The 14,466-nt window shown below is 38.4% G+C and overlaps 1 protein-coding gene and 1 pseudogene across 2 annotated transcripts in view; both read right to left on the bottom strand.

The window, feature by feature from the left end:
* The window catches only part of LOC126937902 (putative COBW domain-containing protein 7), a 952,477-nt gene that overhangs the window by 55,586 nt on the left and 882,425 nt on the right, over window positions 1-14,466 (bottom strand). The window lies entirely within an intron of this gene.
* On the bottom strand, window positions 6,317-7,432 carry LOC126937905 (V-type proton ATPase subunit D-like; annotated as a pseudogene). The gene has a single exon (XR_007719894.1). The product of XR_007719894.1 is annotated as a V-type proton ATPase subunit D-like (transcript).

Raw genomic sequence — 14,466 nt, 5'->3', positions numbered from 1 at the left:
TTGGTAGAGACAGGGTCTCACTATGTTGTCCAGTCTGGTCTAAAGTCTCATCTCTAACAATGAGCAACCTGTAACCTGTGAGGCCAGCTCAGTCAAGTTGACCTAATAGCATTATTGTAACAGTATGTAGCCTCAGTCAGAGCAAAATAAGTTTTACACATTGGCCAAAAATTAAATGCACCACAAATATCTATCAATTGATAGACAACCAAAATATGACAAATGGATAAACAAAATATGATCTATCCATACAATGGAAAATTATTTGGCAATAAACAGGAAAAAGGACTGATACCTGCTACAAAATGAATCAATCTTGAAAACATTATGGTAAGTGAAAAAAGCTATTTATATTTGTGCAAATGAGTATAATATTTGATGAAATTTATATGAAATATCTAAAATAGGCAAATCTATGGAGACAGAAAGTACATTAATGTTTCCCGGAGTGGAGGGCTGGGGAGAGACTACAATGGTTTTTGGGCGATGGTGATGAAAATGTTCTAAAATTGATTATGGTGATGGTAGTACAACTCTGATTATACTGAAAACCATTAAATTGTACACTTTAAATTGGTGAATTGTATCATATGTGAAATTTATCTCAATAAAGCTGCTATTCTTAAAAGAAATAAAGGCCTATCTGTGCATCAAAATGGGGTGCCTGTGTGCATTTGTAGAGAAACACTCTCTTCAGCAGTTTCAAGTTCTGGCCTTAGGTACAAGTATAAAGATTACAGCTTGATAAAATTTTTCCTTTAGTCTGTTCCATATTCCTCTTCAGTCAAATTTTTATCCATGGATTCTGTGGAGTCCTATCATTTTATTTTCTCAGATAGATTTATAATTTCAGTTCTCCCAAAATAGCTGGGCATGACTTTTTATTTTTATTTCTTTTTTCTTTTCGAGATGGGGTCTTGCTCTGTTGCCCAGGCTGGAGTGCAGTGGCATGATCTTGGCTCACTGAAACCTCTGCCTCCCGGGTTCAAGCGATTCTCCTGCCTCAGCCTCCTGAGTAGCTGGGATTACTACTAATCCCACCACCACGCCCGGCTAATTTTTGTATTTTTAGTAGAGACGAGGTTTCACCATGTTGGCCAGGCTGGTCTTGAACTCCTGACTTCATGATCCGTCTACTCAGTCTCCTAAAGAGCTGGGATTACAGGCGTGAGCCACTGCACTAGGCTTTTTTTTTTTTTTTTTTTTTTTTTTTAACTTATAAGAGGGTTATCTATCCTGAGTAAGACTTTCTCATTGTTAAATATAAAATGCCTTTTTAAATAAGTATGAAATTTCTTCATTATAATATTTTAGGATCTATTACAGTTTCTGATGTAACTTAAAAATTCCTTCTCATTTAGCTTTGCTATTTTGTTTCATCTCATTTACTTTAGGTTAAAACAACAATAACAATAATAATAATGTGTTGAGCCTCTAAGCATCTGATAGGCACTGCCTTAAGCACATTAAATGCATTATCCCATTTAACTCTCCAAGGTAAATACTATTTGTTTGCCAATTTTATAGATGAGGAAATTGAGGCTTAGAAAAGACAAATACCTTGCTCAAAGTCATACAATCAGTAAATGGCAGCCCTTGGGCTCAATCCAAATCTGCTTGACACTAAATCTCATGCTCTTTTAAACCAGAAGACCTGCAAACTTTTCTGTAAAACTAGATGATAAATATCTTAGTCTTTACAGATCAAAAAGCAAATTTAAGGACATTGTGTAGGTACTTATATAACAAGAGAGAAATCGAATGTCTACAAGTTTGAAATTTGAATTTCTGTATTAAACAGAGGCCACTGTTTTGGACTGAGCTCCTGCACTAGTCCCAAGTAGACCAGACCAAACCAAAATGGAGTCACTCATGCTAAGCACCACAAAATCGAACTAAAACTTTAAAAAGCAGGTCCCAAAATAGATGAGTTTTTTTTCTTCTCCTGAAAACAGGAGATTCCAGTATAATAAGGAAGTCCCCTCTGCTCTATCCCTTACAGAAAAGTAATCCGAAGTAACAACAGATTACTTACAAAAAACTAATCTTGGCTGGACACAGTGGCTCATGCCTGTAATCCCAGCACTTTGGAAAGCCAAGGCAGGTGGATCACCTGAGGTCAGGAGCTCAAGACTAGCCTGGCCAACATGGCAAAACCCTGTCTCCACTAAAAATACAAAAATTAGCTGGGCGTGGTGGCACACGCGTGTAGTCCCAGCTACTCGGGAGGCTGAGGCAGGAGAATCACTTGAACCCGAGAGGTGAGGTTGCAGTGAGCCAAGATCGTGCCACTGCACTCTAGCCTGGATGACAGGGTGAGACTCCATCTCAAAAAAAATAAAAAAGTAATCTGATGTTAACCAATCCGTTTTTTTTTTTTTTTTTTTTTTTTTTCCTATTCTGTTTCCTTGTTCCCACCTTACAAAACCCAGTGTTCTGCTATTTTCCAATGGGATTAGAGACAAAATAACTCTATTTATGATGATAAAAAGTGATGTCAAAGGCCGGGCGCGGTGGCTCAAGCCTGTAATCCCAGTACTTTGGGAGGCCGAGGCGGGTGGATCACGAAGTCAGGAGATCGAGACCATCCTGGCTAACATGGTGAAACCCCGTCTCTACTAAAAATACAAAAAACTAGCCGGGCGTGGTGGTGGGCGCCTGTAGTCCCAGCTACTCGGGAGGCTGAGGCAGGAGAATGGCGTAAACCCGGGAGGCGAAGCTTGCATGAGCCGAGATCGCGCCACTGCACTCCAGCCTGGGTGACACAGCGAGACTCCGTCTCAAAAAAAAAAAAAAAAAAAAAAAAAAGTGATGTCAATGCCTAAAGTTTTGGGCAACCTCAAAATTAATCATCCTCTCAAAATTGAGAGGTTGACCGAAAGGAGGAAACGTTAAATTTAGTGTGGCCTAAAGCTGCCTCCTTACATATTTTAAGTTTGCCCTAAAGGTTTCCCAGTACATAAAAAACTATAACTCAACTTGATATGTAAAACGGACTGTAACCTACTCTTGTAACAAGTAGTGAGTCCCAGCCAGTCACAGCAGCCAAACTTCAGCCAACACAGGCAGCCAACTCTTCAAACCAGGTTCAAATAAGGTAAATGCCCAGCTGTAACCAACCCTACTCTGGTTCTGGGGGCTGCCTAATTCACAAATCATTCTTTGCTCAATTAACCTCTAAAGATTTCCTTTCAACACGTATAATTTTCACATCATGAAATAATAGTCTTCTTTACTTTTTTTTCCAGTGTATTAAAAATGTAAAACCCATTTGCAGGCTATACAATAAATGGTAGCAGTTTCCCAACTCCTGATCTAAGCTAATATAATATACTGTTTTCTTAAGCAGAATTAAGTGAAATTTTGCAAAATTGGATCCTCCTTGCTATTTTAAACTCAGTTTGTAAATCATTCACCATTAAAACAACCCTGGACCCTCAAAGGGTTAGGTACCACTGTTACCATAGTGCTAATATTCAGAGGAAGATCTGAAGCTGAGAAGCTTAAACTTTTTTCCCAAGGGCACTAATACCTGGCCTGGGAAAGACCCAATTAAGGTGAAACTTGAGTCTTTGCATTGTAGTAAGAGTCCTCCTAGGTGGGAGAAGAGCAGAGCAGATAAGCTCTTAAACTGTCTGGATTTCAGCAGCTCAGCTTTTTGACAATAACCTTGCCATATGTCCTTTGGCACAATTCCCTACTAATTCCCTGCTAGTCCCCTTTGCTTCTTTTTTCTCTCTTGAATAGTTAAGTTAATCACCATAAGAAAAAGAACTGTAGCTATATCCAAATAAGAAGAAAGCTAAAAATAATACCAACTTGGTTTTGTTTTTTGTTTTTTTTCTTTCTCATTTTTGCAACTTCCTGCAAAGGAAACGACATACTAGTGGCCAGCAATAGCTACTGGTTTAGAGGAAAGGAAACTGAGAGTTTCAAAAGTAACCCAGTTCCTCTTATCTAGCTGTGGCAAGTAAATAAATAAAATATTTTTAAATGTTTAAAATTTATCAGTTTATTTAACATTTTTCATTGGGTACATATAAACTTGTTGGAAACATATCTAAAAGACCAGAGGCCAATGGCTTGTATTCTTGTGACTGCTTTGGTTAAGGTAGAATATCAATATTCAAGTGTCATACAGTCCTCTTTTAAGATATACAACCACTGTAAGGACAGGAAAGAATGTTTCCTCTCCAGAATATTATTGAAGATGACTAGCAGGTGAAAAATGTGCATTTCAATGTTTTTAGGAGCTGTGATATTAAGGGCTGTAAGTAACATTGTTTGAATTCATTATCTTTGGTGATTAAAATAAATCTTAGCTTACAATTGAGTCACTTGTAAGTCAGCTTGCCATGAAATAAAAAAAAAAAAAAAGAAAACACCATTCAAAGCCCTCAAGCTGATGAGTTGAGTGGTGCACCATTCTCTCTAACAGAAACTACATTTTAGATACTATAGGAGTGGGCAGAATGACAGGAGTAGAAGTTGGGCAAAATGAAAAAAATGTGTTGCAATGATTGATGGTGTAATAGTTTAGGAGAGAGTCTACATAATTTCTTCTATTGTCATTAGAAATTTCAAACTGACATTTGTGGCTATAAGTTTCACTTTCTAGTTTTTATAGTGTTAGAGAAGCATATTCCAAAAATCCATAGGCACCTGCTCATAATTCCTTAAATGTAAGTAAAAGGCATGAAACAAATGATCCATCTCCATTCTTCCTTCCCCTTTCTAGTCCCTCAAAGAGTGTTTAATCATACTTTATTGAAATACCATGCTACTGGCAAAGCCAGGTCTTTCTGGCTTCAAGACCAGGGTCTTTTGAGTCTTATAGCTCTGTCTCTCAGTCATTGTCTTAGACCTTTTGTGCTGCTACAACAAAATATCCAATACTGGGTAATTTATAAATAATAGAAATTTATTTCTCACAGTTCTGGAGGCTATGAAGTCCAAAATCAAGGTGCCAGGAAGTTTGTGTCTAGTGAGGGCTGGTCTCTGCTTCCAAGATGGTACCTCAAAAGCTGTGTCCTCCTGAGGGGATGAACACTGTGTGTTCAACTGGTAGAAGGAGACAAAAATAAACTTCCACATTGTTTAAGTTTCTGTTTATGCCACTGAAACTAATCCTAACCAACTTATTTGATTAATTGTTTTTTAAATAATATAAGTAGGCTGTGCACAGTGGCTCATGCCTGTAATACAAGCACTTTGGGAGGCTGAGGGGAAAGGATCTCTTGAGGCCAGGAGTTCAAGGTCAGCCTGGGCAACATAGCAAGACCCTGTTTCTACAAAAATTTTGAAACTTAGTTGGGCATAGTGCCATGCACCAGTAGTCTCAGCTACTCAGGAGGCTGAGGTGGGAGGATCACTTGAGCCTAGGAGCTTGAGGTTACAGTGAGCTATGATCATAGCACTGCACTCCAGCCTGGGTGACAGAAAAAGACCTTGTTTCTTATTTTTAAAAATTTAAAAATATATATATACACACACACATATATACTATTTATATATAAATTATATATTATATCTGAATGTATTATAATTATAAAAAATTCAAACAGTAGAAAAGTATTAGGGTAAAATGTGGAGTCTCTTTCACTAACCTCAGTTTTACTTCCCTTCACCAATATTATATAAACACTGTGAGCAATTTAATAGACAAAGGTCCAGATTATTTTGGTCCAATATTATGTTTGCCCCTGCCGTGTTAGATATTTTTCTGTAGGAGAAGCAAGATTCCTCCTGAAAGAATATTCCTGTTTAGACTAAGTCTTATGTATATGAATATATGTATTTGCATACATGTGCATTTATGAAATTATAACAGAAACGTACATTTGATACATATGTGGCTTTTGTTTTAATAAATAGGAACATACATAGGTTTTGCTCTGGAGATTGCTTTCTTCATTTGACAATATGCACTGATACTCTTTCCTTCTCACTAGAATTAGAAATACATCATTCATCTTTTTTTTTTTTTTTTTTTTTTTTTTTGAGACGAGGTTTCACTCTTGGTGTCCAGGCTGGAGCACAATGGTGAGATCTTGGCTCACTGCAACCTCTGCCTCCCAGGTTCAAGCGATTCTCTTGTCTCAGCCTCCCAAGTAGCTGGGATTACAGGCGCCCGCCACAACACTTGGCTAATTTTTGTATTTTTAGTAGAGACGGGGTTTCACCACGTTGGCCAGGCTGGTCTTGAACTCTTGACATCAGGTAATCCACCCGTCTCGGTCTCCCAAAGTGCTGGGATTACAAGCGTGAGCCACCGCGCCCGGTCATACATCATTCATTTTTTTTTTTTTTTGGATAACGCTTCAGAGTAAATTCTTTAAGTTCCTAGGCAGGTTTTACAGATCTCTTTCATCCATGATAAATGGTTGCTAAATTATGATTCTGCAAAAGTAATCCCGTAAACAGACATCCAGGTAAATTTTACAACCAGTGAAATTCTTAGGCCAAAAAACAAATAGCCAGACAAATCAAACCTACACACTATGAATTAAAATGAAGCCAGTGTTAGGGTTTCTAAAAGAACCAGAACAGGAAAGATTATTCAAACAGAAGATCCTCATCCTTCTCTTCAGCTGGAAGATTAGCAGGCTCCAACACCTCTCCAGCTGCTCTCCTTTGTTCCAAGTCCTTCTCAGATTTTTCCTTTAGAATCTTTTTCTTCTCCTGTATTTTCTTTAACCTATAGCACTCTTCTCACTCTCTCTCATCCAGCTCTGTGATGATATAAGCAAGAGTACGTTCAATCCGGGGAATGATGACATGTTCAATGGCATTTACATGCCTGTTGGTTATCTTAATAGCTTCATCCAAAGAAACAAAAGAAGTCTGCAGCGAAGCTAGTTCCACCAGTAGTTCCACTGCTTTGGCATAATTCCTCTTTAATTTAGCCAACTGTTCCCCACCTCTGGCTAAACCAGTCAGTTCATAACTGTCAGTTCCTTCAGGGTAATGTTCAAATACTGGCAAAGTAACACCTGCTACATTATCTTTCTTCTCTTGAATCTTCACTTGGGCTTTATTTACATTTTGGATAACTGTAGAGCTGAAGTCACCTGCTGTGAACTTGGCTTCAGCTAGTGAAAAGGCAGCTTCTCTCATCACTTCGCCCATCAACATTTTAGTCTCTATTATCTTCTTTAGGATCTGTCGAAATCAAAGAGTTAAGGCGTCAGATTTTTTTTTCAGGAGGTTTCGACCTGTCTGTGCTCCCTTTAAACAAGCCTTCATGATGGTCTGTGCCATTCGCGAGGGAAAGATTTCAATTCCGTCTTTGCCCGACATTCTGAAGATAACTGTTCGGCTCGGGTCCCTGGCCAGGCAACCGAGGCTACAACAGCTCCAGAACTGGCCCCCACAGTGACTTCCGCTATGGGAGTCAGCTGGTTGTGTCACTTGACCCCTCTCGTTGCTATGAGACAGCCCATCATTCATTTTTTAAACCACTTCATGTTATTCCATAATAGAGATGTAACTATTTCATCATATCTTCAAAAGGGACATAAAGATTGACTACCTCTTCAAAACATGCTCGAAAGGTAAATTCAACGTATTATCAAGAAATATAAGAAAGTATGTTGATTAGGTGTAGCTTCTATGTTTAATAATAAATTTTATTCTTATTCTCCTTTGATATTTTAGACTTGTTAGCATGGCTTATTAAATTAGTTTAGTTCAGTTATGGAAATATCAAAGTTCAAATTCAGTAAATTTTAATATTAATTTCTTATTAACAGTTCTGGTTACTTATAAGTAATATGATTCTACCCATGTATTGTATTTTTATAGCAAACTCATATTTTGGATTGTGTATTACTATCCATAAATTTACACATGTACTTTCATAATTTAATTGTGGTTAGTGAGTTTTTGGCAGCAGTATACAATAGGTAGATTAAAATTAATTCTGAACTGATGCTAGAAGAAAGATTAGTTCACATATTGCATCTTGATAATAGTGCTGCTTTGTGCCTAAGGCATTGCTTAGCTATTCATATCCCTGGGTAATACCACTGGTAGGCCGGGTACGGGGGCTCACATCTGTAATCTCAGCACTTTGGGAGACCAAGGTAGGTGGATCACCTGAGGTCAGGAGTTCAAGACCAGCCTGGCCAACATGGTGAAACCACGTCCTTCCTAATAATACAAAAATTAGGACTGTGTGCGGTGGCTCACGCCTGTAATCCCAGCACTTTGGGAGGCCGAGGTGGGCAGATCACAAGGTCAGGAGATCGAGACCATCCTGGCTAACATGGTGAAACCCTATCTCTACTAAAAATACAAAAAATTAGCTGGGCGTGGTGGCAGGCACCTGTAGTCCCAGCTACTCAGGAGGCTGAGGCAGGAGAATGGCCTGAACCCGGGAGATGGAGCTTGCAGTGAGCCGAGATCGCGCCACTGCATTCCAGCCTGGGCGACAGAGAGAGACTCTGTCTCAAAAAAAAAAAAAAAAAAAAAAAAAAAAAAAAAAAAAAAAATTAGCCGGGCTGGTGGCACACTCCTGTAATCTCAGCTAGTCAGGAGACTGAGGCAGGAGAATCAATTGAACCCGGGAGGCAGAGGTTGCAGTGAGCCAAGATTATGCCATTGCATTCCAGCCTGGGCGATAAGAGAGAAACTCCATCTCCAAAGGAAAAAAAAAAGAAAAAGGAAAAAGAAACTATTAGTAAGCAGAATATTAATCTATATGCTTTCACATCATAATGGTTCCTTTTACTTCATGTATTTTTGTTTATGAAATTCTGTAAATCATACAAGCTACAGACGGTGACAGCAGTAGAAATATAAACTTTAGCACACTTGTGTATGCATTAATATGTTCAAAATATATAAAGAAATAGTATTTATATAAATAAATACATGTAAGTTTTAGATCATAATCAGAGGTTAACATGGGTTACCTTTGGGAGGGAGGAAATAAGAAAGGTGATATGGTTGGCAGACAAAGAGGATATGGAGAAGTAATCTTCCACTGTATTAGTCTGTTTTCATGTTGCTGGGCAATTTGCAAAAGAAAGAGGTTTATTGGACTTACAGTTCCACATGGCTGGGGAGGCCTCACAATCATGGTGGAAGGTGAAAGGCATGTCTCACCTGGAAGCAGACAAGAGAAGAGAGCTTGTGCAGGGAAACTCCCCTTTTCAAAACCATCAGATCTTATGAGACTTATTCACTATCACAAGAACAGCATGAGAAAGGCCTGCCCCCATGATTCAATTACCTCCCACAGGGTCCCTCCCACAATACATGGGAATCCAAGATGAGATTTGGGTGGGGACACAGCCAACCCATACCATTCCACCCCTAGCCCCTCCCAAATCTCATGTCCTCACATTTTAAAATGAGTCATGGCTTCCCAACAGTGTCCCAAAGTCTTAATTCATTCCGGCATTAATTCATTTCAGTGTTAACTCTAAAGTCCACAGCCCAAAATCCAAAGTCTCATCTGAGACAAGGCAAGTCCCTTCCACCTGTGGGCCTGTAAAATCAAAAGCAAGTTAGTTACTTTCTAGATACAATGAGGGTACAGCATTGGGTAAATACAGCCATCCCAAATGGGAGAAATTGGCCAATACAAGGGTGATACAGGCCCCACAAAAGTCTGAAATCCAGTGGGACAGTCAAATCTTAAAGCTCCAAAATGATCTTCTTTGCCTCCATGTCTCACATCCAGGTCATGCTGAGGCAAGAGGTGGATTCCTATGGTCTTGGGCAGCTCTGCCCCTGAGGCTTTGAAGGGTACAGCCTCTCTCCAAGCTGCTTTCACAGGCTGACATTGAGTGTCTGTGGCTTTTCTAGGTGCACAGTGCAAGCCATCCATGGATCTACCAGTCTGGGGTCTAAAGGATGGTGGCCCTCTTCTCACCACTCTACTAGATGGTGCCCCAGTAGGGACTCTGCGTGGGGGCTCCAACCCCACATTTCCCTTTCACACTGCCCTAGCAGAGGTTCTCCATGAGGGACCTGGCCTTGCAGCAAACTTCTACATCCTCTGAAATCTAGGTGGAGGTTCCCAAACCTCAATTCTTGACTTCTATGCACCCACAGGTTCAAAGCCATATGGAAGCTACCAAGGCTTGGGGCTTGTACCCTCTGAAACAACAGCCCAAGCTGTACTTTGGCCCCTTTCGTTCATGGCTGGGTTGCAGGGTATGAAGTCCCTAGACTGCATACAGCAGAGGACCCTGGGCCCAGCCCACAAAACCAGTTTTTCCTCCTAAGCCTCTGGGCCTGTGATGGGAGGGGTTGCCATGAAGAACTCTGACATGCCCTGGAGGCACTTTCCCCATTGTCTTGGGGATTAACATTCAGCTCCCCGTTACCTATGCAAATTTCTGCAGCCAGCTTGAATTTCTTCTCAGAAAATGGGATTTTCTTTTCTAGCACATTGTCAGGCTGCAAATTTTCCAAACTTTTATACTCTGCTTCCCTTATATAACTGAATGCCTTTAATAGCACCCAAGTCACCTCTTGAATGCTTTGCTGCTTAGAAATTTCTTCTGCCAGGTACCCTAAATCATCTCTCTCAAGTTAAAAGTTCCACATATATCTAGGGCAGGGGCAAAATACCACTAGTCTCTTTACTAAAACATAACAAGAGTCACCATTGCTCCAGTTCTCAACAAGTTTCTCATTTCCATCTAAGACCACCTCAGCCTGGACTTTATCATTCATATCACTATCAGCATTTTGGGCAAAGTCATTCAACAGGTCTCTAGGAAGCTCCAAACTTTCCTGCATATTCCTGTCTTCTGAGCCCTCCAAACTGTTCCAACCTCTGCTTGTTACCCAGTTCCAAAGTTGCTCCCACGTTTTCAGGTATCTATTCAGCAGCACCCCACTCTACTTGTACCAATTTACTGTATTAGTTCACTTTTATGCTGCTAATGAAGACATACCTGAGACTGGGCAATTTGCAAAGGAAAGAGGTTTATTGGACTTACAGTTCCTCATGGCTGGGGAGGCCTCACAATCATGGTGGAAGGTGAAAGGTATGTCTCACATAGAAGCAGACAAGAGAAGAGAGCTTATGCAGGGAAACTCCCCTTTTTAAAACCATCAGATCTTGTGAGACTTTTTCACTATCCCGAGAACAGCATGGGAGATACCTGCCCCCTGATTCAATTACCTCCCACCCGGTCCCCCTACAACACATGGGAATTCAAGATGAGATTTGGGTGGGGACACAACCAAACCATATCGCCTCCCCAAAAAAATCCTGTTTAGATTAAGTTTTATGTTTATGAATATATGTATATGCATGCATGTGCATGCAGAAAATTATAACAGATAGAGTATTACATATATAAATGTGTATTTTTTTATATGTACTGATTTGTAGAATAGCAAGTATAAGTGGTATGAGGTGAAAGAAGCAGTTTGTTCATAATTGTGTAGTATGATTCCATTTCAGTAAAAATTAACAAAAACATGCTTGTATGTGCATGGGCATATAGTAATATGTGCTCATATATGTATGCTATACATATATATGCTATACATATATATATGTATGCTGTTATATGTGTGTGGAAGCAATATGTTTGGGATGATACACACCCTTGCAATAACATGAACTACCTCAGGGAGTAGTATAGATGACAGAGACAATGGGGGAAGAGGAGAAATGTTACCTTAAAAAAAAATCTTTGCATCCTATTACTGGTTACAAGAGGCATATAACATTATTTTTAAAATTTTAAATAAATATGTTAGCAACCTTTGCATGGATGGAAAATTTTAAATAAGTATGAAAATACCGATTGCATATACCTTTTGAAATTCTACTGATAGGGATTTATCCTACATATTTACATATACAAACATTTATGACATTCATAGCACTATTGTTTTAAAGGTGAGATGTTGGAAACATCCTAGCTATTTAACTACAGAGGAATGGCTAAATAAGTTTGGCTCATTCAAAGGATACCATGGAAGAGCAAGGCTTTGCATCATATTTTGATATGAAACTGTTAGAAGCACCTTTATTTTGAATAGCCTCTAAGAAGAAGTTGGATAGAAAGAGTGTAAATGAAATATTCTGATTAATAACAGAATCTATACTATAAGATGGTGAATTTCTGATCAGAAGGGCGAAAAGGTCATCTACAGCTTAAGTGGACAAATTTAATTTTCTATAACATTCATATCTGATAGATTGAATAAACAGGTACGATTTCCTTAAGAAACATGCTTTATAAGCATTATGGTCATTACATTCTTTAAAGTTAAGGGTTACATTCCTGGGAGATTAAATAAAAACTGAAAAGTTAACAGTTGACTTGCCTGAGGAGCTGCTTGTTCTTCCTCAGCAAATACTGAAGAGAAAAATAATGTAATATAACAGAAACAGAGCAAGCATCTGATAAACATGTAACGGCAACAGGGAACACACAGGACTTTGCCCTACCTGGGTGGTGTCCTTTGTTCATTGTACTTCTGAGGTTGCCAGAATGTAAATGTTCATTTCACTATCTCAACTGAGCAGAGTAATAACCAGAATCTTACTGTGAATTCTAAAAGCTCTTGGATCAAGAAGATTGTGTCTTTCCAAGGTTTGCATCAAATATCATTGTGACCTATACTATTTTTTTTTAAATATTAAGTGAAGCTTAATCAAAATTTTAGGTTTAAAATACAAGAGTCATTAAAAAGATATATTGTTAGGTAGAAAAACATGCAGAATAGCATGTTGTTTCATTTGGAGGGGAGAAAAAGAAAAGAGAAAATGCTTAATATAACAATTTTTATTTGTATTACTTCGTGTAAGAACTTCTCTACAACCACTGATTTTCTTACTTGCTTTCTGAGCAATGTAGAATTTTAGTCATCACTTCACCATTAATTTCTTGTTATTAATCCATTGCCATTTTCCCAGCTGAAAGAGGAAACTTCCTTTTAATTTTCTAACTCATTTTGAAACAATTTCAACTTACAAAAGTTACAAAAATAGTAGAGATTCCCATATACCCTTTACTGTGTTTTCCTGAATGTTAATGTCTTACTATCACTATAATGATCAAAAGCAGGTAATGAGCATCGATACGTTACCATTCACAAAACCAGAGACCTTATTCACATTTTGCCAGTTGTCCCACTGAAGACCTGTTTCTGGGCCAAAATCTAATCCAGGATCCCACATTGCATTCAGTTGTCACTTCTCAGTCTACTTTAATCAGAAATATTGCTCAGTCTTTGTCTTCCAGTACCTTGACACTCTTGAGGAGTACTGGTCAGTTGTTTTGTAGAATGTTCCTTGACTTGGGTTTGTCTTCTGTTTCAGCATGATTAAATTCAGGTTACGTATTTTTGGCAGGGACACTACAAATTGATGTTGCATCCTTCTCTGTGCATCACTTCAGGAGGCACTGACATCCACCTGTGCTTTTACTAGAATGTTAACTTTGTCAGCAGGGTTCCTCCACCATAAAATTATTGTTTCCCTGATGCAGTTAATAAGTACCTCATGGGGAGACACTTTGAAACTATGTAAATGTCTTGTGTTTTCATCATACTTTAGCTCACAGATTTGATCATCCATTATTCTTTTTCAAAATTACAGCTTTATTAAGGCACAACTTAGCCACTCATTTAAGTGTACAACTCAATGAGTTTTAATAACATTTATACAGTTGTGCCACAATCATCCCAATCCAGTTTGAGAACACTTTCACCATCCCAAAAAGTTCCTTTGAGTCTGTGTAAAATTAATCTCTTTAGCTCAGGCCCGCGGTAACCATTGGTCTGCCTTCTGTCTTTGTTTATACAATACACCGAATTTTTTCTCATTATTTACTTGCTTGACTTTTTACTCTGAAAAAATATTAGTTTATGAATAAGAAGACAATTTCTAACACATCGTTTGGTATGTGACACAGGAAGGACACCCACCAACCTGGAAGTCAAGAGAAATGATGGATTTTTTGGTGTCAGATTAAACAGAAACTTTGAATATTCTAGATATTAGCAGAACCTAAATTTTCCAGTTGCCTTAGATCTTCAGTTAATTCACAAAAGTAATTCCAATTAAATTCTTTCTCTGAATTTATAAAGTCAAAGGCATAACCTTTGATCCTTATAAGCACAAAGCAATTTTGATTTTATCATGTCAACATGCCTTAGAAAAATGGTAAGGTCCAGGGGTTTTGTTTCTTTGTTTTTTTCTTGTCATTTTGTTTTGTTTTCCTTTGGTTTGTTAGTTTTGAAGGCCTTAACTTTTTGGTTTACTGTTTTAAAATTATTTTCTTCCGGAGCCAATTTTATTAACCCAGTGAAATACAGTTTCAAGGACATTGTGTCTTACCCATACCCTCCAAGGTATGTTTTCTATAATAAGGCAATGTTGTTAAAATCAGGATAATTTTATTTTCAAAAATGTATATATGTAGCATCTCTCAAAAGAAAATCCTTAGATCTAGCAGTACATGGCCCAAGTTTCCACAGCTGGAG

The sequence above is a fragment of the Macaca thibetana genome, chromosome 15 (assembly GCF_024542745.1).
Source record: "Macaca thibetana thibetana isolate TM-01 chromosome 15, ASM2454274v1, whole genome shotgun sequence".
NCBI lineage: Eukaryota > Metazoa > Chordata > Mammalia > Primates > Cercopithecidae > Macaca > Macaca thibetana.
Note: the sequence above shows the minus strand (reverse complement) of the source record. Positions and strands in the feature narration are given on the sequence as shown.